The sequence below is a fragment of the Eurosta solidaginis genome, chromosome 1, assembly GCF_040869045.1.
Source record: "Eurosta solidaginis isolate ZX-2024a chromosome 1, ASM4086904v1, whole genome shotgun sequence".
NCBI classification, from domain to species: Eukaryota; Metazoa; Arthropoda; class Insecta; order Diptera; family Tephritidae; genus Eurosta; species Eurosta solidaginis.
The window spans coordinates 221,120,513-221,144,667 of NC_090319.1; the positions used below are offsets into that span (position 1 = coordinate 221,120,513).

Here is a 24,155-nt window from a genome sequence, read left to right on the forward strand (position 1 = left end):
ATGGTTTGCGGAACATAAACTGGTTTTCAGCAATAAAACCAAATTAATGTGCTTTAGTCCAAAACTTCAAGAAGCACAAGATCTTAATATAACATTTCACAGTGCAATATGCAAACGTAATATCCTATATAGTAACAAGTGCTCCAACCATCGTTATCAGTATTCTTTTCAAAATAATACAGCATGTGACTCTAACTGCTTTGAAATTGAAAAAGTGAATAGCTTCAAATACCTAGGAGTCACAATTGACCGTAATCTATACTGGAATGAGCAAATCGCAACTGTAAGAAAATACTTACTTTCAACCAATCGTATACTTTACCGTCTTAGAAAATACGTTCCAAACCATACACTGAAAACAGTTTATTATAGTATATTTCATTCAAAATTAGAATATGGAATAAGTTGCTGGGGTGGTGCTCACTCCCATAAAATAAATCAATTAACTGTACTGCAAAAATGTGCAGTAAGGAAAATTTTTAATTGTCCACGTCGGACTCACTCCTTTGACTTATTTAGAAGATCAAAAATATTCCCAGTTCGGCATTTGTTCTATTACAAAGTTTTAAAAATTTTTTACATGAGAGGTGGCTATTTGCAAAATCCCACACGAGGAATGTACAGCCTACGTAGTAACCATAGCACACTTTTCTCTTTACCAGTTTTTCGAACAACATTGTTTAGAAATTCCTACACTGTCTTATCCTGCAAACTTTTTAATTCCCTTCCAGAAAACATACGATACATTAGATCCAGATCTGTGTTTTTAAAAAAATAAAAACTTGGCTTCTTGAGTTTGATACCAACCAGATAGAAATTTTGATGCACTACGTTGTATAATATAGTCTTTAATTTTATATATGCATTGTATAGTTTTGAATTTTCTTTTTGCTGTTTTCTTATGAGGAATTCTGTAAACTTAGCTTTTGTATTCTTTCTTCAAATTGTTTCATGACTTAATTTAGTCAATTTATTTTTGAAATATCTTATTCTCATTTTAAATAAATTTTTTTTATATATATCTTGTATTCTTTTTTTTGTTCACCCCACTACTACTATTTATACAATGGAATTTGTTAAAACATGATGTGACATACAACACTATTTTTATTATATAAAATAAAGATGTCACTAACTATTCTCTAAGTAATGATATTGTAGACATGTAAAATTAAGCTATCGAATATGTACATACGCTTATGAGAATAATGAAATAAATAATAATCTAATCTAATATAATCTATTGCAAGCAGGACATGTGTTTTGTAAGAGTTTAACCTGTTACAGTATCCAGATCGAAGCTGAGCTAGAGTGACTCGCGTTTCCATGGGGAGTGTGCGTTCCTCTTTTTCGTTCTGGATAACCGTGTCAAAGGCTTTTGACAAATTATGCACCACGACTACTATCTTTCTTTCCTGGCCATAAATTCATAAAGCCAAGAAAGTGAGGTGTTTAAAATGATTGCAAGAGGGTGATACAAAAGTAAGCATTGGTTCCCCGATGACGTAGTTTATAAGTCCTGCACTGACTCGCGTTTGGGGCGTCCCCATTTAGCGTGCTAAAAGTCATATTATCTGCAAGTTCACTCACTTTCTGACGTCTACACAAAACATCCTGTCGAAGATATACCCAGAATAGTTGTTGTTATAGCGAAAAATCAACCATCCTCCGTCTTTTGCGGGATATTAACCAACTAAGCCCAGGCAGATTCATGAAATTCCTGTAACCGATTCAAATTGACCATCGTAACTTCTTCGTATCTATATTTTCATGTTCTCTGTATATAAAGCTACGAAGCAGATGGAGGAGGTATCATTTACTGTAACATATACAAAAACTTTGCTAGGTTCATGAGCTTAATCACGTAACTTTTCAACAATTTGTTTGTATGCGTTCTCTTCTTTTTCGTATTCCTCATGCAATTGCTCAATACGTTGACTTGGTGTAGGTAAACGCGCTCTCAACCATTCCGTATCCACTTTGGCTTTTTCCATTTTCTTAATATCATTTATATGTTTATAATAAATTGCGTTTAACCGACGCTTTACATCTAAACGATAAGCATGAAAATCGTCCTTATCATAAATGTTTGTATAATATAGTCGAAGTATTTCATAAACCCGGCGACACTGACGTGGATTTAGCTGGAAAGAGATGAGCATCAGTTTAACAGGTGTTTTTTTAATAGTTATTAGTTAAATTAGTTTACCTTGTACGTTTCGCGTGCCTCATGAACCATTTCTTTGTTAAATCCATTTTTGATGACATCACTTCCAAAACTTTTTAGGCCCATACACAGACGAGCATCAATATAGTTGCGTAAACGCTGAAAATCCCTCGATGGATCTTCCACTGCCATATCAATGACATTAATGATTGCTAAGTAATGTTTATAGACAGTTGCAATGAATTTTGTGCCAAATTGACTAATGCGCGGTCGTATGTGTTGAGGATATGCGTAGTACTCATTTACAGTGGTGTAGCCAGTGGTTGAAGACTGATAATCACCATTATCATTTTTATACTTTTCATAGCTGTAGGAATATAAAAATTGATATAAGTTACTTATTGAAAGTAGCATATTTAGTCAACATACCATACAAAGAAGCTCCATTGCGGATCATCAACATCAATATAGGATGCTGCATCAACGAAACATAATTTAAATGTCTACAAACGACTGAAGAATTTTAAGAATGCCGGCACCTTATAGTCACAATGATATAGTTCGAAGAAGTGCTCTTGTCCGTCTTCATCAGTAACACTGTGTTCGGTTATTTTTTCACCAAATGGTTGAAACTTATCTGCTTTATCTAGTGTTTTCAAAAACTCATCCATATTAACAAAAAAACAGCCATCAGGTAATTTTTCCGCTATCGGTCGCACAACTACATCAGCCTTTATATCTCCGCCTGATAGTTCATCAACTCGACTGTCATATTCAATGCCAATATAAGAATGTAGAGGGCCAGCAGTGTATAAAATACGCACACATAAACCTTTATATCCGAATATGCTTTCAGATTCACCAAATATTTGATGTGCCATCATCTTCCAAATCTTGTTTGCGGCGTACTTGAATATGCGAAACATATAACTTTCGTGCTGTTTACGTTAAAAATTTTGTGTAATGCGGATGACTTACTTAATTTAAATTCCACAGCTTGGACTGCTTCCAGTACGAAGTCCACATATTCGTGTATACCTTTTAATTCGTTTGTAGGAGTCTCGCAAACCCTTCCACCGCTTTTTGCATTGTTCCTCTACATTTTAAATTGAAATTTACACCACATGAAGAAATAAATCTCAAATATGTATACTAACCTTCACTTTGCATAGCAGAGGAGACCTGCCTTCATGCCAATTCCTTTTTCTTTATGTTTTTTTAGTCCTCCAAGCCCAGATTATATATAATTTATTAATTTTTCATCTATATCCATATTTAATTTGTTGAAATTGTAGCAATCTATGTATGTAATTCAAGTCCAAAAATCACGGGAGAGGTGTCAAAAGACGCATTTTGGACCCAGGATCACGAATCCGAAAGTGGAAATTAAAAATTATATTTCTGTGAAAAGATATTGCAAAAAAACCGAAAAGTGGCTCCGTAGCACTCCGAAACCGGGGGTGGGATCCATAGTATTTATGCGCAGAACGCCTTTCTGCATTGGCGGCCTTCGGCCACGCTTATACAAAATTACCCTGGGTGGGTCCAACACCGGTTTGGAGACCAAAACTGTATCCGCGCAAATCACTTTTACCCACAGTTTTTCTTGTGGGTACCACAAAATAATCAAAATCACAACAACCACATGAAAATTTTCGGTTTTGTGGGCAAATGTCTCCGAAAAGAAATAAAATGTCTAATTTCCACTTTCGGATTCGTGGTCCAAGGATCAAGACGCGTCTATTGACACCTCTCCCGATACTTTTGGACGAGTTTTAGTAGTTGTACCCTAAAGTAAACAATTACCTTTTTTCAGTCGAAGATTTTTCTTACCAATAATTTAAACTGCTTCTGTATCGCATAATATAATGTCAAATAAGTTTTATTATTATAAAACCGTTAGATTATAAGTAATTTTATTATTTTACCAATTTTACCCAAGAAAAACTTTCAATAAACACGCGCGAAATTATTTGTCAGAAAAGTTAAGAAGAAGCATTTCATTAAGCATTTGTGCCATTGTAAATTTTACCAAGTAGCGCAACTAACAGCTGATCGGTGAAAATTCGCACATTCACACGCATAGTTCTCGACTCAGTTTCAAAAACAAACTTTAGATTATTTAACTCAAATTTTAAAGTGAGACAATCCTTACGAATTTATGTATATAGAATATATAAGGCGTTTTTGTTGTTATTGAAACAATAGTTTTATTTTTATTAAAGCTTTTATCATTTTTTTTTTAACTTTGAAAAAACTCCGAACACCATTCCTTCATTATATGACATTCGACTGCCTAGTCCACTGCCTTCCACTCTATTCGCAACATAACCTCTATTAAGTTGCCAAACTATATAGTAAACAATGATTTGTGCTTTGCCGCTTGTCAAAATAGAAATAGATTTAAGGTAAGGCCACATTAGGCAGCACTACGCAGCACTGCACTGCACTACAAAATATTCTTTGCATGTATTCTTATGAGGCAATTCACACCTAGCGTCAGCAGCACTACCCGACCCGGCACAGCGCGGCAAATTTGATCAACTAGGCAAAAAAGCCGCGTTGGAAAGTGTCGCGCAGTGCTGCTGCCACTAGGTGTGAATTGCCTCATAAGAATACATGCAAAGAATTTTGCACCATCTTTTTTCAATCTGGGCAAAAGAGTGTGGAACTCTCCTTACTCATATCTTGAGGATGAGATGTCTTGGACCCATAGCCACGACCTTTTGCTTTTCCTTTCCTCTTCTTCGCACAAAAATGAAATAATAACAGCTTCAAAAACTGTGTCGTCCATTTGGAAACAAAATTAAACACAAACTTTTGCCGCAAAGTGTCGCTCGATTGCCGCTTAATGTGAATTTCCAAAATATGTCGCTCTGTGAGGCGCCGCTGCCGCTACGTGTCGCGCAGCGTAATGTGCGCGTACCTTTAATCTGGCGACAGCGGCATTCGTGGTTGATTGGCGTGTTGCCATGTTGTCGTTAAAAAAACCATCGCCATAAGAACATGAGTAAAAATAATATGACAGATGTTGCGGCTACACCGCCGTCGTCAATGTGGGAAGCCCTAATGATTGACAGAAAATTTGCACATTAGGAAGATAGGAAGGTATCGATATAGAAGTGTTATATATATGAAAAAAGCGGCAATAGTATCGACGGGTTTTCCACGAATAACTTTTAAGCGAGATAAAGAATATAGTTTCTGCTTTCGGACTCTGAATATTGACGGAAATACGCGTCTTTTGATAGCGCTATCGACATGTGCGCCCGAAATTTAAGTGCAGGACTTAAGTTGAAATTTTACTAAATTTGGAAATTAAAAAGCCTATATTTCATAAACTAAGATTTTCCTAGAGTTGCGGATGATAATTTTGTGACTTTTAGGACCCCCGCCACCCGTCGAAAAAAAAGGTTGGAAAATCGTGGCACCTTATTCAAAATATTCCCCCTATTGATTATTAGTGCTGTCGGAATGGACGTGATTTCGAGCAGCTGATATATATTTAACGCACAATGAGTAGGGCTGCGATGCGTGGGAGGTTGGAAAGGACGTGATTCAAAGCCACCCGCCCAACTTAACTATTGATTATTAGTGCTGTCGGAATAGACGTGATTTCTAGCAGCTGATGTATATTTAACACACTATGAGTAGGGCTGCGATGCGTGGGAGGTTGGAAAGGACGTGATTCTAAGCCACCCGCCCAAAGTAGCTGCAGTTGGTAAAAGATTTAGTTTAACATGTTAAATTTAAATAAGTTATGAGTTCAAAGCAGTGAGTATATATTTTTTTATACTGTAAAGTGTGTCACAAGTATCAATATTACTTACTTACTTACTTACTTAATTGGCGCTTAACAGTCTAAACGGTTATGGCCGTCCAACAAGGCGCGCCAGTCGCTCCTTCGCTCCGCCAACCGGCGCCGATTGGTCACACCAAGGGAGTTTAAATCGTTTTCCACCTGGTCCTTCCAACGGAGTGGGGGCCGCCCTCTACCTCTGCTTCCATAGGCGGGTTCCGATAAAAACACTTTCTTGGCTGGAGCATCATCTTTCATTCGCATAACATAACCTAGCCGGCGCAGCCGCTGCGTTTTAATTCGCTGGACTATGTTGATGTCTGCGTATAGCTCGTACAGCTCATCATTAAATCTTTTTCGGAACTCGCCATCGCCAACGCGTAGAGGTCCATAAATCTTTCGAAGAACTTTTCTCTCGAACACTCCCAAAGCCGCTTCACCTGCTGTTGTCATGGTCCATGCTTCTGCCCCATATAGCAGGACGGGTACGATAAGTGACTTGTAGAGTATGATTTTCGTTCGCCGAGAGAGGACTTTACTTTTAAATTGCCTACCTAGTCCAAAGTAGCATTTATTGGCAAGATTGATTCTTCGCTGGATTTCAGTGCTGATGTTGTTGCTAGTGTTGATACTGGTTTCCAAATAAACGAAGTCTTTTACTATTTCGAAATTATGGCTGCCAACAGTAGCGTGGTTGCCAAGGCGCGTATGCGCTGACTCTTTGCTGGATGACAGCAGGTACTTCGTTTTGTCCTCATTCACCATCAAACCCATCTTTACCGCTTCTTTTTCCAGTTTGGAGTAATCCGAACTAACAGCGCGGGTGTTTAGGCCGATGATATCAATGTCATCGGCATATGCCAGTAATTGCACGCTTTTATAGTATATTGTTCCAGTACGGTTAAGTTCTACAGCTAGTATAATTTTCTCCAGCATCAAATTAAAGAAATCGCACGATAGGGGGTCACCCTGTCTGAAACCTCGTTTAGTTTCGAACGGCTCGGAGAGGTCCTTCCCAATTCTGACTGAGCTGATGGTGTTGCTCAACGTCATTTTGCACAGCCGTATAAGTTTTGCGGGGAAACCAAATTCAGACATAGCGGCATATAGGCAGCTCCTTTTCGTGCTGTGGAAGGCGGCTTTAAAGTCGACGAAGAGGTGATGTGTGTCGATTCCCTTTTCACGGTTTTTTTCCAAGATTTGGCGCATTGTGAAAATCTGGTCGATGGTAGATTTACCAGGTCTGAAGCCGCACTGATAAGGTCTAATAGCCGGTTCACGGTGGGCTTCAATCTTTCGCACAATACACTTGAAAGGACCTTATATGCGATATTAAGAAGGCTGATTCCCCGATAGTTGGTGCATTTTGCAGTATCCCCCTTCTTGTGGACTGGGCAAAGAACACTTAGATTCCAACCGTCGGGCATGCACTCGTCCGCCCATATTTTGCTAAGAAGCTGCTGCATGCGCCTTACGAACTCCTCGCCGTCGTACTTGAATAGCTCCGCGGGCAATCCATCAGCGCCCACGGCATTGTTGTTTTTCAATCTGGTTATTGCTATTCTAACTTCGTCATAATCGGGCGGGGGACATATATTCCACCGTCATCGATTGCGGGATCGGGTTCTTCATCCCTGCGCGGTGAATTGCTGCCTCCATTTAGGAGAGCAGAGAAGTATTCCCTCCATAATCTAAGCACTCTCTGGACATCAGTTACAAGGTCGCCGTTTTCATTCCTACAGGAGTTTGCCCCGGTCTTAAAACCTTCCGTCTGTCGCCGTATTTTTTGGTAGAAATTTCGGGCGTTATTCCTGGTGGCTAGCAGCTCAAGCTCCTCGCACTCACGCCTTTCTGTTTCTGCTTTTTTCTTCCTGAAAAGGCGTCCGCTTCCCTTTTCAACTCACGATAGCGTTCACACACTCCTCTTTTCGCGCTCGCTTTTAACGTAGCCGTGTAGGCAGCGTCTTTTCTTTCGGTTGCAACGCGGCATTCTTCATCGTACCAGTTGTTTTTTCGTGGCCGCCGGTAACCAATTTTTTCCTCGGCGGCAGTACGAAGTGCTTTGGAGATATGCTCCCACTGCTCCTGTATTCCTTCAGGATGAGTTGTGCTCTCAGAGAGCAGGTGTGAGAGTCGAGTTGCGAAATCATTGGCAGTCTGTTGTGATTGAAGCTTTTCGACGTCTAGCTTTCCTTGTGTTTTTTGTTCCTTGGTTTTAGCCACGTTGAGGCGGGTGCGTATTTTGGCTGCAACGAGATAATGGTCCGAGTCGATATTAGGTCCTCGGATCGTGCGCACATCTAAAACACTGGAGGCATGCCGTCCGTCTATCACAACGTGATCGATCTGATTACGAGTATTTCGATCAGGAGACAGCCATGTAGCTTGATGTATCTTTTTATGCATGAACCTCGTGCTGGATATGGCCATGTTTCGAGCACCGGCAAAGTCAATCAGCCTCAGTCCGTTAGGAGAAGTTTCATTGTGTAGGCTGAACTTTCCGACTGTAGGGCCAAAAACACCTTCTTTGCCCACCCTGGCGTTAAAGTCGCCAAGCACGACTTTTATATCATGACGGGGGCAGCGCTCATATGTGCGTTCTAATTGTTCATAAAAAGTGTCTTTCACCACATCGTCTTTCTCCTCTGTCGGCGCATGGGCGCAGACGAATGATATATTAAAAAATTTTGCTTTTATTCGGATAGCGGCGAGATGCTCGTCCACAGGCGTGAACGCCAACACTTGGCGACAAAGTCTCTCTCCTACCACGAATCCGACGCCGAAACTGCGCTTATTCGTATGGCCATTCCAATAGATGTCACAATTTTTGATCTTCTTTCTTCCTTGCTTCGTCCAACGCATTTCTTGGATGGCGGTGATGTCAGATTTTGCTTTGACGAGGACATCAACCAGCCGGGCATCTGCACTAATCCCATTCAGGGAGCGGACAGGTCTACAAGATCTGTAGGGGTCGCCGCCAGACCGAAGTTAATTCCCTCCGTGTGGGCGAGCGAACTATATCAACATGGAGGGAATGTTCAGAGCTGATTATTGAAGGGTTCTTTCCTAGGGCGGAGGTCCAGGTACCTCCCCTTGCACAAGACGTACCTGTACCTCCACTAGAAGTTGAAGAGCTGGATTATGCATTTGGCCTGGTTAGGTCTAAACGGTCTCCGGGTTTGGATGGAATAAACGGAGAAATGTGCAAGTGTTTGTGGAAGTTTATTCCGGAATACTTGGAAGCCGTTTATGATAAGTGCATATGGGAGGGTTACTTCCCACGTGAGTGGAAAGCTGCTAGGGTTGTCGTTCTCTTGAAGTCGCCTGACAAAATAAGATCTGATCCTCGGTCTTACCGAGGTATCAGCCTTCTTCCGGTGCTTGGTAAAGTGCTGGAGAGGGTTATGGTTGAGCGGCTTCAGGAGCTAGTTGGGGGTAACCAATCGGATAGACAGTTTGGGTTCAGGAAAGGACGCAGCATTGAAGACGCCTGGATGCATGTCCAAGACTGTGTAGAGAGAAGCTCCAATAAGTATGCCCTTGGCATATTTATTGACTTCAAGGGGGCGTTTGACTTCCTGCGCTGGGACAGGGTTATCGAGTGGTTAGTGGAGCTCGGCTGCCCGGAAATTGCTTTGTGGCAGAGCTATTTCTCGGACAGGCGAGCTACTATCGTTGGTGCCTGCGAAAGTGTGGAAAGGGAGGTGGCTCGTGGTTGTCCGCAGGGATCCATCTGTGGTCCATATATATGGAACATGATGATGGACTCCTTGTTAAGGCAACTCGAGCATCTTTGCAAATTCAGCGCCTATGCGGATGACCTCCTCTTATTAGTAGAGGGGGATTCTCGCGCCAGCATTGAGCGTACCAGCGAGTCACTATGTCAAGTAGTGGCTGGCTGGGGCGCCCATGTTGGCGTAGAGATTTCGGTGGACAAAACTGTGATGATGCTGCTCAAGGGCAGATTGTCACAGAATCGCCCACCGGTTGTCCGTATCGGCGGGGTTAGCATCAGGTACGCGACGAAAGTCAAATACCTGGGGCTGACAATGGGTGAGCGAATGAACTTCCTGCCACACTTGGATGCTGTCAGGGATAGGATGCAGAATGTTTCGGGGCAGTTATGACGAATCATTCGGAGTGACTGGGGCCTGAGTCGCCGTGCCGTTCGTACAATATATCGTGGCCTATTCGTAGCATGCGCTACTTTTGGTGCCGCCATATGGTACCGAACGGTCATGACTGCTCATGGTCAGAGGCGCGTGCTGAGCATACAGAGGTGCATGATGCTCCCATGCTTGCCCTTGTGTCGTACCGTTTCCACGGATGCGATGCAGGTGCTTCTTGGTGCACCCCCTCTCGACCTGGTGGTTATACAGCTTGCTGTTTCCTTCAGGCTGAGAAGGAGGGCAAGTTTGCCGCTGTTGGAGGATGAATGGGCCGCCGACGATAATGTGGAGAGTGGATGGTTGGAAAATAGGCGTCGATTAGAAGGGGTGGTTAGAGGGAAGTGACAGGAGCGCTGGGACAATAGTCCCAACCGCAGGGTAACGTACGGGTACATCCGGGACGTTTCATTTGTGGCGGAAAATCCAGACTTCAGATTTAGTCTGAGCCTGGGTTTTCTGCTTACTGGTCATGGTCCTCTTAATGCATTCTTGCATAAGAGGAGCTTGAGCGAAACGGAGGGGTGTGTATGTGGGGCTGCATATGAGGATTGGTTGCATGTGTTGTGCGAGTGTCCGGAGTACTCGGACATAAGGGATTTGGGTAGTTTTGGGGTTAATGCTGATGAAGGTAGAGTTGATGTGAGTGGAGCGCTCTCCACTAGTCGGACTATTGATTTGCTCAATAGGTATGCTTTTGAGGTGTTTAGACGGAGGAGACGTGGTGGTGACCGTGGTGGTTAATTTGTGTGTGTGTTCGTGGATGTCGGGGGGGTTCTAACCCCACCTCACCCCTAGGCGGCCGGTCCGGAGTAGGTGGATACTCAACCGGAAGTGGCTTCGGCTGCGAAAGTCAGACCAAGACTTTAAAGTGGTACCACGGGGAACAGATAGCCCGCGGAGCTTGCTCCGTTTCTGTTCATTGCGGTTGGCCCCTTTGGGAGCATCGTGGTGGCTGTGGTTGATATCCGAATGCGGTAAGAGTTGGTCAGCTCGAATGTGGAGTTGCATTGCAACCGGGTGCCATGACCCATAGAATGGAAGAGGTGTTAGATAGGCCTCCAACCCCACCAAGGTGATGATGTGTCCACTCACATTATCGATTGGTACCAAGGTAAGCGAGCCTTGGGGGCTGGTCAGACCCGCTTTGACCTGTGTACTTGGTACATGCGTGAGGTTAGGTCTTCGAAGACAGGCACTCACGTAAAACCTACACTCGTTGCATGCCCTCAATTCATTGCCCTTCAAACGTTTGCCATGGTCGTCATCCATAGAGAGTGTATTTAGCCGAGGCTTGTTGTTATATTTCATTGGAGTATGGTTTTACCTGCACGTTTATATAGCGAGCCACTTGCTCCAAGACAGACGCCCGCTTGCAGCCGCACCTAGAGGTGTACAGACGCTGCCGATGAGATTTCCCCCGGCTAGCCCTTAAACCGATTATGTCAGAGTGGCCTAGCCAGGTTGTCGCCTTCTCACATTAGCTCACCGCTAAACGGATGGTTAGCGGCTACCCAGAGGATAATTGGCCGCAAGCGACCGGCAGTAGTGAGCTGCTTGAACCGCATGCAAAAATCGCTCTGGCCATTCCCACGTGAATGGCGGTCAGAAGCTTTCCCCACTTTCGTGGACTTCTACACACGGCTCCACCCTCCGATCAATATTATTGCAGTGAATAGTGAAATTTTGACACAGACAACGAAGAGGTTCATGCATTTGAAAATTCGATCTGCAGGTAATTAAATATAGCGGTTGGAAATACCGAGAGGGCCTAAAAGGGGCATTAAGCATAACCTCGCCAAGCAGAAATGGACTGTTTATAATCCCTCTTGATAGTTTTACCATGAATAAAACACCAAGCATCTCCCTACGTCTCTGTAGTGAAGCCAGCTGTAAAAGGTTTAACCGGCTGCAGTAGGGCGGTAGATTCCTTGATGGATTCCAGGGCAAATGATTTAAGGCAAAAATTGCTTTTGGACCGATTCCAATTTTTCGCTATGATCTGATAACGCGGGTTCCAGATAATGGAAGCATATTCCAATATAGGTTTTACTAACGATAAAAAAGAGCTTTAGTGACATAGCGGTTATTCAATTCCTTTGACCATCTTTTTACGAAAGTCAAATTCCCTCTAGCCCTATTCACACACGATTCGATATGTAATTTGAAGTCCAGTTTAGGGTCCATCATAACGCCAAGATCAGGAAAGTTTGTGACTTGCTTAATGATATAATCACCTATCAAGTACTGATGGGATTTAAAAGATTACCTCGTAAAACACATAAACTTGCACTTCGGTAAGTTTAGCGACATGGCGTTCACATCACACCACTCAACTAGGTTATTCAAATCCGATTGAAAAAGTGACCTATCTTCAGGTGAGCGAATGGGCATAACCAGTTTGATATCATCTGCGTACATCAGCGGCATGCAGTGCTTCAAAACATTTGGGAGGTCATTAATGAAGAGCAGGAACAACACTGGACCAAGGTGACTGCCCTTGCGAACTCCAGAATCTGCACGCGGTGTTTCAAAACATTTGAGAGGTCATTAATGAAGAGCAGGAACTACACTGGACCAAGGTGACTGCCCTGGGGAACTCCAGAAGATACCTTGATGAATTCAGACAAGCAATTGTTAAACACAACGGTTTGCTTTCTTACAGAACAATTCGATGTGTTGTCTGAAAATATTAAATCAAGATATTTGCCAAATTTATTATGAATTTTGTTAAGTTGATATAGACCAACGTCTGCAAGGTCATTTAAAAACTCGTAGAATACGACATTAGAAGCAATTGGAATAAAGGGCAGATTTAAGTCGCCAGCCGCTAAGACAGAATCAACAGACCTAGACATAGCAAATAGAAACTTTAATAGGGAAGAGTGTTTTAGGTATATAGAAATATCTTACTGAGGCGGAATATAAGACGCTACAAAATATTTATAAGTAGATAAGAGTTTAACTTGCACGCAGAGGATTCCAACATCAGCAGAATCATCGAAATACACTTCCTCAGCAGAGAACCTGGTATGTACGGCGATTAACACGCCTCCACCAACTCTGTTTTTTCGGTCTTTTCAAAAGATCTCATATGAGTCTGCTAATATCTCAGAGTTAAACACCGTTGGTTTCAACCATGTCTCAGTAAAAACCAAAACGTCATAACAGAAGTCATGACTTCGGAGAAAAAGATCCACTAGTTTAGTATTTAGACCCCGAACATTCTGAGAATAGACATTGAGGTCATTACGAAAGGTATCAGACAAATCTACGACTCCGCGGAAATTTCTACGTCTTTTGGAAAAAAAAACGGAAGAGTTTAATGTATACATTTGTGGGCCAAAGAGAAGCATTGAAAAGTTTGCTGTATTAATTTTCAACCACTCGAACTTTAAAAGAGACTCTCACTAAAAACTTGATGTCAACATCTCTCTTTACTAATTTAAAACAAGCAATATTAGAAGCGGCAATGCCAAAGTGATCAGAGATGTAATTAACAATACTCTCCTCAGTAACAGACGGCTTAAGCGAGGACAAATGAATCCATTTATACCGCACAAATACATCTAATTTGGCATTGACATTGCTACCACTAACAACAACACGCGATTTTTGTGTTATTTCTTTTGCTGCACTCTTTCGTTGTCTGTCAGAAACCTCAACAGATGGCTCATCTGCATTATGAACTGCGCTAGCTGCAGCATCAGCATACGATAAATTGCCATCAGAGCACGACACTGCATTAATATTTGTATTAGTATTTGCCGCATTGTTGTCAACCTTTTGAGCATTAGACTTATTAGTATTATCAGTGGGTTTAGTGGATTTAGATGAGGATGCAGTAGATTTCGTTTTAGATGTAGAAGTAGTTCCAGATGTAGATGTAGTTTTAGACTAATGTGCGACTTTAGAAGATGAGGTGTTTTTAGATGCAGGTGAAGAAGTTTTCTTTGTAGTAGAACTAGTAGAGAGGATTTTTGATGTGTACGTCTGAGTAATAGCAACGGCTATAGATGTAAGAGTAGTAGTAGGTGCAGTTGACAAAGCATTAACTGTGAGATTACAGAGAGGATAAATAGGGAACACCGTGACAAGGGGGGTAGCGGGAAATTCCATAAGATTCCTTTGCATTAAATCGTTCTTGTTGAGTGCTATAGGGAGAAATAGCGCACTATTTCTGGCACTCAGACAACTATATGTATCAGCAAGATTTAAGGCAAGGTGCACACGAGGCTACGCGTCATAGACGCTGCAGGCGAAATTTGTACGCTTTGATGTCGAACACATGTATTTGAATGGAGAGCTGCATACGAGGCGTCAGCTGCACGAAGGCGACAAAGAATGAAGTTTTCGTGCAGCTAAGCGTACAGCAATGTTGGTCACTGAGCGTACGTACGCTTGAAAAAAAGGAATAACAAGATGTTTGTTAACATTTTTTTGTATGCAAATTTGTGTAATTAATTAAAAAATGTTACTTTAGTAAACAAAAGCGCGTGAAAGGTATATTACCAAAGCGAAAAGAGTATTAAACACCACAACAGCTTGGTTAGACATTGCTGAAGCGTTTAAAAGGCTAAAAAGAGCTGGAAACTTGAAATCACCTTTTTCTCTAGTCCGCGGTAGTTTAAAATTGCCTTTCATAATTTACAAAGACACGGGGATGCAAACAACGTTTAATACCTATTTTCCTTTGGTTTCGGGGACGGATATAGCTGAAGAAATTAAATTTTTTATTTTTTTCAATAATTGTTTGCTTTTTGTAGCGACGCTCGAAAGTAGCTGAAATATCTTGTACGCGTCTATGACGTGTAGCCTCGTGTGCACCTTGCCTAAGTTGTTGTTGGATGGCTTCAAAGAGTCCATTATATGATTTTTTAAATCATCGGATTTTTTTGTCACAGCACTTGCAATTAGGTCAAACCCTTGTTGTTGAGCCACGAGAATAGCGTTCAAAGTATTAGCAAACTTGCCCGGCATATTAACACACTTTTCACACAAGTAAAGCAAATGCGGGTTAGACTTGATTAGGTTTACTTCATAGTCAGATATGCCCTCACTACAGGCTCTGTGGAAAATCCTCTTACAGAACCCATTACACGGCACTAGACTATTGTCACCAGTTCTGGAAAATTGTTCGTTACATTTTCCACAAAATTCATCCATTTTGGCAATTTAAAACGAAAGAAAATATAAGAATATCAGACCAATTCTAAATATTTTCGCGGAATTTTGTTCTCGCGGATTTTTTTATTCCCGCGGAAAAATTCCTCCAATTCTGTTCTCCTAGGTGCAGTTGCAATGCACAGTATTTATTGCATTTCATGTGGTATTCACTAAAATTAGTAATGAATTGGTGCCACAGCAACATCAACAGCGGAACATAAGAAGAAGACGGCCGCATAACCCAAATCTGCCGGAGTTGCCTGCTTTCATTCAGCAAAGCAATTTTCTGGTGGCCAAGTTGAGTTGAATTCGTCCTTCGTCATAAGCTAAAATCTATTTAAGCCTTATTAAAAAATCCTTGCGCAATTTCTGGATGGCTGCATCAAATATGTATACCAAGAGCTCTACCGTTGCTTATGATATATTTTCGACTTAAAATAAAGAATATTGTGGTTGTAGTTGTTGTTGTATTAACAGCGAGAATATTGTGGTAGAATGTATATACATATTTTAGCACAAATTTGTACAAATAAGTGTTCTTTCTTAAAAGAACCAATTTCCTTTAACTATTTTGATGCATTCCCTTTAATGTAACAAGTGAAAAAACTCCTATGAGCTTCAGGAGCTAGTTGGGGGTAACCAATCGGATAGACAGTTTGGGTTCAGGAAAGGACGCAGCATTGAAGACGCCTGGATGCATGTCCAAGACTGTGTAGAGAGAAGCTCCAATAAGTATGCCCTTGGCATATTTATTGACTTCAAGGGGGCGTTTGACTTCCTGCGCTGGGACAGGGTTATCGAGTGGTTAGTGGAGCTCGGCTGCCCGGAAATTGCTTTGTGGCAGAGCTATTTCTCGGACAGGCGAGCTACTATCGTTGGTGCCTGCGAAAGTGTGGAAAGGGAGGTGGCTCGTGGTTGTCCGCAGGGATCCATCTGTGGTCCATATATATGGAACATGATGATGGACTCCTTGTTAAGGCAACTCGAGCATCTTTGCAAATTCAGCGCCTATGCGGATGACCTCCTCTTATTAGTAGAGGGGGATTCTCGCGCCAGCATTGAGCGTACCAGCGAGTCACTATGTCAAGTAGTGGCTGGCTGGGGCGCCCATGTTGGCGTAGAGATTTCGGTGGACAAAACTGTGATGATGCTGCTCAAGGGCAGATTGTCACAGAATCGCCCACCGGTTGTCCGTATCGGCGGGGTTAGCATCAGGTACGCGACGAAAGTCAAATACCTGGGGCTGACAATGGGTGAGCGAATGAACTTCCTGCCACACTTGGATGCTGTCAGGGATAGGATGCAGAATGTTTCGGGGCAGTTATGACGAATCATTCGGAGTGACTGGGGCCTGAGTCGCCGTGCCGTTCGTACAATATATCGTGGCCTATTCGTAGCATGCGCTACTTTTGGTGCCGCCATATGGTACCGAACGGTCATGACTGCTCATGGTCAGAGGCGCGTGCTGAGCATACAGAGGTGCATGATGCTCCCATGCTTGCCCTTGTGTCGTACCGTTTCCACGGATGCGATGCAGGTGCTTCTTGGTGCACCCCCTCTCGACCTGGTGGTTATACAGCTTGCTGTTTCCTTCAGGCTGAGAAGGAGGGCAAGTTTGCCGCTGTTGGAGGATGAATGGGCCGCCGACGATAATGTGGAGAGTGGATGGTTGGAAAATAGGCGTCGATTAGAAGGGGTGGTTAGAGGGAAGTGACAGGAGCGCTGGGACAATAGTCCCAACGGCAGGGTAACGTACGGGTACATCCGGGACGTTTCATTTGTGGCGGAAAATCCAGACTTCAGATTTAGTCTGAGCCTGGGTTTTCTGCTTACTGGTCATGGTCCCCTTAATGCATTCTTGCATAAGAGGAGCTTGAGCGAAACGGAGGGGTGTGTATGTGGGGCTGCATATGAGGATTGGTTGCATGTGTTGTGCGAGTGTCCGGAGTACTCGGACATAAGGGATTTGGGTAGTTTTGGGGTTAATGCTGATGAAGGTAGAGTTGATGTGAGTGGAGCGCTCTCCACTAGTCGGACTATTGATTTGCTCAATAGGTATGCTTTTGAGGTGTTTAGACGGAGGAGACGTGGTGGTGACCGTGGTGGTTAATTTGTGTGTGTGTTCGTGGATGTCGGGGGGTTCTAATCCCACCTCACCCCTAGGCGGCCGGTCCGGAGTAGGTGGAAACTCAACCGGAAGTGGCTTCGGCTGCGAAAGTCAGACCAAGACTTTAAAGTGGTACCACGGGGAACAGATAGCCCGCGGAGCTTGCTCCGTTTCTGTTCATTGCGGTTGGCCCCTTTGGGAGCATCGTGGTGGCTGTGGTTGATATCCGAATGCGGTAAGAGTTGGTCAGCTCGAATGTGGAGTTGCATTGCAACCGGGTGCCATGACCCATAGAATGGAAGAGGTGTTAGATAGGCCTCTAACCCCACCAAGGTGATGATGTGTCCACTCACATTATCGATTGGTACCAAGGTAAGCGAGCCTTGGGGGCTGGTCAGACCCGCTTTGACCTGTGTACTTGGTACATGCGTGAGGTTAGGTCTTCGAAGACAGGTAAAACCTACACTCGTTGCATGCCCTCAATTCATTGCCCTTCAAACGTTTGCCATGGTCGTCATCCATAGAGAGTGTATTTAGCCGAGGCTTGTTGTTATATTTCATTGGAGTATGGTTTTACGTGCACGTTTATATAGCGAGCCACTTGCTCCAAGACAGACGCCCGCTTGCAGCCGCACCTAGAGGTGTATAGACGCTGCCGATGAGATTTCCCCCGGCTAGCCCTTAAACCGATTATGTCAGAGTGGCCTAGCCAGGTTGTCGCCTTCTCACATTAGCTCACCGCTAAACGGATGGTTAGCGGCTACCCAGAGGATAATTGGCCGCAAGCGACCGGCAGTAGTGAGCTGCTTGAACCGCATGCAAAAATCGCTCTGGCCATTCCCACGTGAATGGCGGTCAGAAGCTTTCCCCACTTTCGTGGACTTCTACACACGGCTCCACCCTCCGATCAATATTATTGCAGTGAATAGTGAAATTTTGACACAGACAACGAAGAGGTTCATGCATTTGAAAATTCGATCTGCAGGTAATTAAATATAGCGGTTGGAAATACCGAGAGGGCCTAAAAGGGGCATTAAGCATAACCTCGCCAAGCAGAAATGGACTGTTTATAATCCCTCTTGATAGTTTTACCATGAATAAAACACCAAGCATCTCCCTACGTCTCTGTAGTGAAGCCAGCTGTAAAAGGTTTAACCGGCTGCAGTAGGGCGGTAGATTCCTTGATGGATTCCAGGGCAAATGATTTAAGGCAAAAATTGCTTTTGGACCGATTCCAATTTTTCGCTATGATCTGATAACGCGGGTTCCAGATAATGGAAGCATATTCCAATATAGGTTTTACTAACGATAAAAAAGAGCTTTAGTGACATAGCGGTTATTCAATTCCTTTGACCATCTTTTTACGAAAGTCAAATTCCCTCTAGCCCTATTCACACACGATTCGATATGTAATTTGAAGTCCAGTTTAGGGTCCATCATAACGCCAAGATCAGGAAAGTTTGTGACTTGCTTAATGATATAATCACCTATCAAGTACTGATGGGATTTAAAAGATTACCTCGTAAAACACATAAACTTGCACTTCGGCAAGTTTAGCGACATGGCGTTCACATCACACCACTCAACTAGGTTATTCAAATCCGATTGAAAAAGTGACCTATCTTCAGGTGAGCGAATGGGCATAACCAGTTTGATATCATCTGCGTACATCAGCGGCATGCAGTGCTTCAAAACATTTGGGAGGTCATTAATGAAGAGCAGGAACAACACTGGACCAAGGTGACTGCCCTTGCGAACTCCAGAATCTGCACGCGGTGTTTCAAAACATTTGAGAGGTCATTAATGAAGAGCAGGAACTACACTGGACCAAGGTGACTGCCCTGGGGAACTCCAGAAGATACCTTGATGAATTCAGACAAGCAATTGTTAAACACAACGGTTTGCTTTCTTACAGAACAATTCGATGTGTTGTCTGAAAATATTAAATCAAGATATTTGCCAAATTTATTATGAATTTTGTTAAGTTGATATAGACCAACGTCTGCAAGGTCATTTAAAAACTCGTAGAATACGACATTAGAAGCAATTGGAATAAAGGGCAGATTTAAGTCGCCAGCCGCTAAGACAGAATCAACAGACCTAGACATAGCAAATAGAAACTTTAATAGGGAAGAGTGTTTTAGGTATATAGAAATATCTTACTGAGGCGGAATATAAGACGCTACAAAATATTTATAAGTAGATAAGAGTTTAACTTGCACGCAGAGGATTCCAACATCAGCAGAATCATCGAAATACACTTCCTCAGCAGAGAACCTGGTATGTACGGCGATTAACACGCCTCCACCAACTCTGTTTTTTCGGTCTTTTCAAAAGATCTCATATGAGTCTGCTAATATCTCAGAGTTAAACACCGTTGGTTTCAACCATGTCTCAGTAAAAACCAAAACGTCATAACAGAAGTCATGACTTCGGAGAAAAAGATCCACTAGTTTAGTATTTAGACCCCGAACATTCTGAGAATAGACATTGAGGTCATTACGAAAGGTATCAGACAAATCTACGACTCCGCGGAAATTTCTACGTCTTTTGGAAAAAAAAACGGAAGAGTTTAATGTATACATTTGTGGGCCAAAGAGAAGCATTGAAAAGTTTGCTGTATTAATTTTCAACCACTCGAACTTTAAAAGAGACTCTCACTAAAAACTTGATGTCAACATCTCTCTTTACTAATTTAAAACAAGCAATATTAGAAGCGGCAATGCCAAAGTGATCAGAGATGTAATTAACAATACTCTCCTCAGTAACAGACGGCTTAAGCGAGGACAAATGAATCCATTTATACCGCACAAATACATCTAATTTGGCATTGACATTGCTACCACTAACAACAACACGCGATTTTTGTGTTATTTCTTTTGCTGCACTCTTTCGTTGTCTGTCAGAAACCTCAACAGATGGCTCATCTGCATTATGAACTGCGCTAGCTGCAGCATCAGCATACGATAAATTGCCATCAGAGCACGACACTGCATTAATATTTGTATTAGTATTTGCCGCATTGTTGTCAACCTTTTGAGCATTAGACTTATTAGTATTATCAGTGGGTTTAGTGGATTTAGATGAGGATGCAGTAGATTTCGTTTTAGATGTAGAAGTAGTTCCAGATGTAGATGTAGTTTTAGACTAATGTGCGACTTTAGAAGATGAGGTGTTTTTAGATGCAGGTGAAGAAGTTTTCTTTGTAGTAGAACTAGTAGAGAGGATTTTTGATGTGTACGTCTGAGTAATAGCAACGGCTATAGATGTAAGAGTAGTAGTAGGTGCAGTTGACAAATCATTAACTGTGAGATTACAGAGAGGATAAATAGGGAACACCGTGACAAGGGGGGTAGCGGGAAATTCCATAAGATTCCTTTGCATTAAATCGTTCTTGTTGAGTGCTATAGGGAGAAATAGCGCACTATTTCTGGCACTCAGACAACTATATGTATCAGCAAGATTTAAGGCAAGGTGCACACGAGGCTACGCGTCATAGACGCTGCAGGCGAAATTTGTACGCTTTGATGTCGAACACATGTATTTGAATGGAGAGCTGCATACGAGGCGTCAGCTGCACGAAGGCGACAAAGAATGAAGTTTTCGTGCAGCTAAGCGTACAGCAATGTTGGTCACTGAGCGTACGTACGCTTGAAAAAAAGGAATAACAAGATGTTTGTTAACATTTTTTTGTATGCAAATTTGTGTAATTAATTAAAAAATGTTACTTTAGTAAACAAAAGCGCGTGAAAGGTATATTACCAAAGCGAAAAGAGTATTAAACACCACAACAGCTTGGTTAGACATTGCTGAAGCGTTTAAAAGGCTAAAAAGAGCTGGAAACTTGAAATCACCTTTTTCTCTAGTCCGCGGTAGTTTAAAATTGCCTTTCATAATTTACAAAGACACGGGGATGCAAACAACGTTTAATACCTATTTTCCTTTGGTTTCGGGGACGGATATAGCTGAAGAAATTAAATTTTTTATTTTTTTCAATAATTGTTTGCTTTTTGTAGCGACGCTCGAAAGTAGCTGAAATATCTTGTACGCGTCTATGACGTGTAGCCTCGTGTGCACCTTGCCTAAGTTGTTGTTGGATGGCTTCAAAGAGTCCATTATATGATTTTTTAAATCATCGGATTTTTTTGTCACAGCACTTGCAATTAGGTCAAACCCTTGTTGTTGAGCCACGAGAATAGCGTTCAAAGTATTAGCAAACTTGCCCGGCATATTAACACACTTTTCACACAAGTAAAGCAAATGCGGGTTAGACTTGATTAGGTTTACTTCATAGTCAGATATGCCCTCACTACAGGCTCTGTGGAAAATCCTCTTACAGAACCCATTACACGGCACTAGACTATTGTCACCAGTTCTGGAAAATTGTTCGTTACATTTTCCACAAAATTCATCCATTTTGGCAATTTAAAACGAAAGAAAATATAAGAATATCAGACCAATTCTAAATATTTTCGCGGAATTTTGTTCTCGCGGATTTTTTTATTCCCGCGGAAAAATTCCTCCAATTCTGTTCTCCTAGGTGCAGTTGCAATGCACAGTATTTATTGCATTTCATGTGGTATTCACTAAAATTAGTAATGAATTGGTGCCACAGCAACATCAACAGCGGAACATAAGAAGAAGACGGCCGCATAACCCAAATCTGCCGGAGTTGCCTGCTTTCATTCAGCAAAGCAATTTTCTGGTGGCCAAGTTGAGTTGAATTCGTCCTTCGTCATAAGCTAAAATCTATTTAAGCCTTATTAAAAAATCCTTGCGCAATTTCTGGATGGCTGCATCAAATATGTATACCAAGAGCTCTACCGTTGCTTATGATATATTTTCGACTTAAAATAAAGAATATTGTGGTTGTAGTTGTTGTTGTATTAACAGCGAGAATATTGTGGTAGAATGTATATACATATTTTAGCACAAATTTGTACAAATAAGTGTTCTTTCTTAAAAGAACCAATTTCCTTTAACTATTTTGATGCATTCCCTTTAATGTAACAAGTGAAAAAACTCCTATGAAATGGCAGAGAAATTTCCCTCTCCCTCACATTCATAATACCTACTTTTCTCCCATAACCGGTTTCCGCTTTTTCGAACATTGCTCAGAATAGGAGGAAAGGGAGAAATGAAAAAACTCACAAGGAATTTTTATTTAGAATACGAGGAATGGGAGAAGAGAAAAAACTCGCACGGAATTTTGGTTTAGAATTGGGTTGTATGTGAAAATATGAGAGCGAATAAAAAAACACGTCCGTACGCGGCGAGAGACAATTTTTATTATGATTAAAGGCCGTGACCCAATGACATTTTTCATATAGATGCGTTTAACACAAGCTTATGCATTCCAATAACATCGCCACAATCAACCGAAATGTTGCGATTGTAAATATGAAGAAACTTCAGACGTGGCAATTGAAGTTTATTACGCCTTGCCCATTCACATACATAATTTCGCGAATACTGTTATAAACATTTTCCCTATACAACACCAATACTTGCTAACATATTTTGTGCCGTAATCGATTGCTATATTGCAGTTTTTATTGCGAAAAATGTTAAAAAATTTACCAACCAGTGGGAAAAATAATTTCACTTGCAAAGTGTGCCAACACCCTTAGCCAAAGCAAATGTCAAATTCTTCTAATAATTTGCTTGGAACAAAATTTGGGGGATGGCTACTTTTCAATATCAGATGGCGCCAGTGTCGCTCATTCTACCGTTCTCCATAAAAATACGTGCAATCTACTCATAATGCATAAGCTTGTGTTAAACTCATCTATATGAAAAACTGCTTAGGTATCGGAGCTGTACGAGACTTATTTTTTGTGGAATATAGTTGTAATTTTTTTGCGTTTTCTTCATTTTTACCAATTTTTTTTTTAAAGATATAATTTCTGTGTTAGGGATTCTTAAGATCCTCATAAAACCAGGTTATACTCCGACAGTATTTTCAATTCAATAGGCTTTTCATGGCCCCACGGCAGTCACAAAATCAGTAATATTTATTTTTCCACAGCTAGTACACAATGGTAATACCATAGAGGCCAGAACCACGTGTAGCAGCTTGTGAATTGATATAAATTTTAGTAATTGTTCGTAGTTTAAATTGAGATTGGTGTTTGAATGGCACCACGCCAGGTTATAATCAATTTGTCGAATTTATTAATAATGTTCACAAAAAGTGAATTTTTGCAATCAAAATTGCAATTTAATGTAGATATGCACTGAGTATTGCATAAATTTTAACACGAGCTGCTTGTTCAGCAATCAATTGTCCAATATATATATATATTTGTTCCGTTATAATTCCAAGAATTTTCTAATTTCCAATGTTTGGCCTGTCGCCATGTGCTAAACACTGTCCCGTTAAGATCCGTTATATGTAAAGCGAGTTGGTTTTATGTGGCCCACGGCAGGTTTTAAATTCCAATATTTCAATATGCTTTCAGTTATAATTTCACTGATTCCTGTTAGGAGTGCACAACCACCATCTGACTCCAGGTCAGTGAAGCACTGCACCTCCCAACTCCGCTGAAAAGCCAGAAGGAGGCACAAAGCCAACCTTGAGGCCTATTTAAATTTTCGGCTTAACTAAAAAAGCCCGACAAATTGCAGTTGAGCCGAGGATGACCCGCACGACCACTCCGACGAAACGACTAGAACGGAATGTTTTTTTTGTTTTTATGAAATTCTCACGATTTTTAGGCACCGTTATTCGATCATATTGGAGATGGTTAT

General features: G+C 41.7%; 1 pseudogene; it reads right to left on the reverse strand.

Annotated features, from left to right (window-relative positions):
* Positions 1-1,848: 1,848 nt before the first annotated feature.
* Positions 1,849-21,635, reverse strand: LOC137239952 (uncharacterized; annotated as a pseudogene).
* Between the last annotated feature and the right edge of the window lie 2,520 nt (positions 21,636-24,155).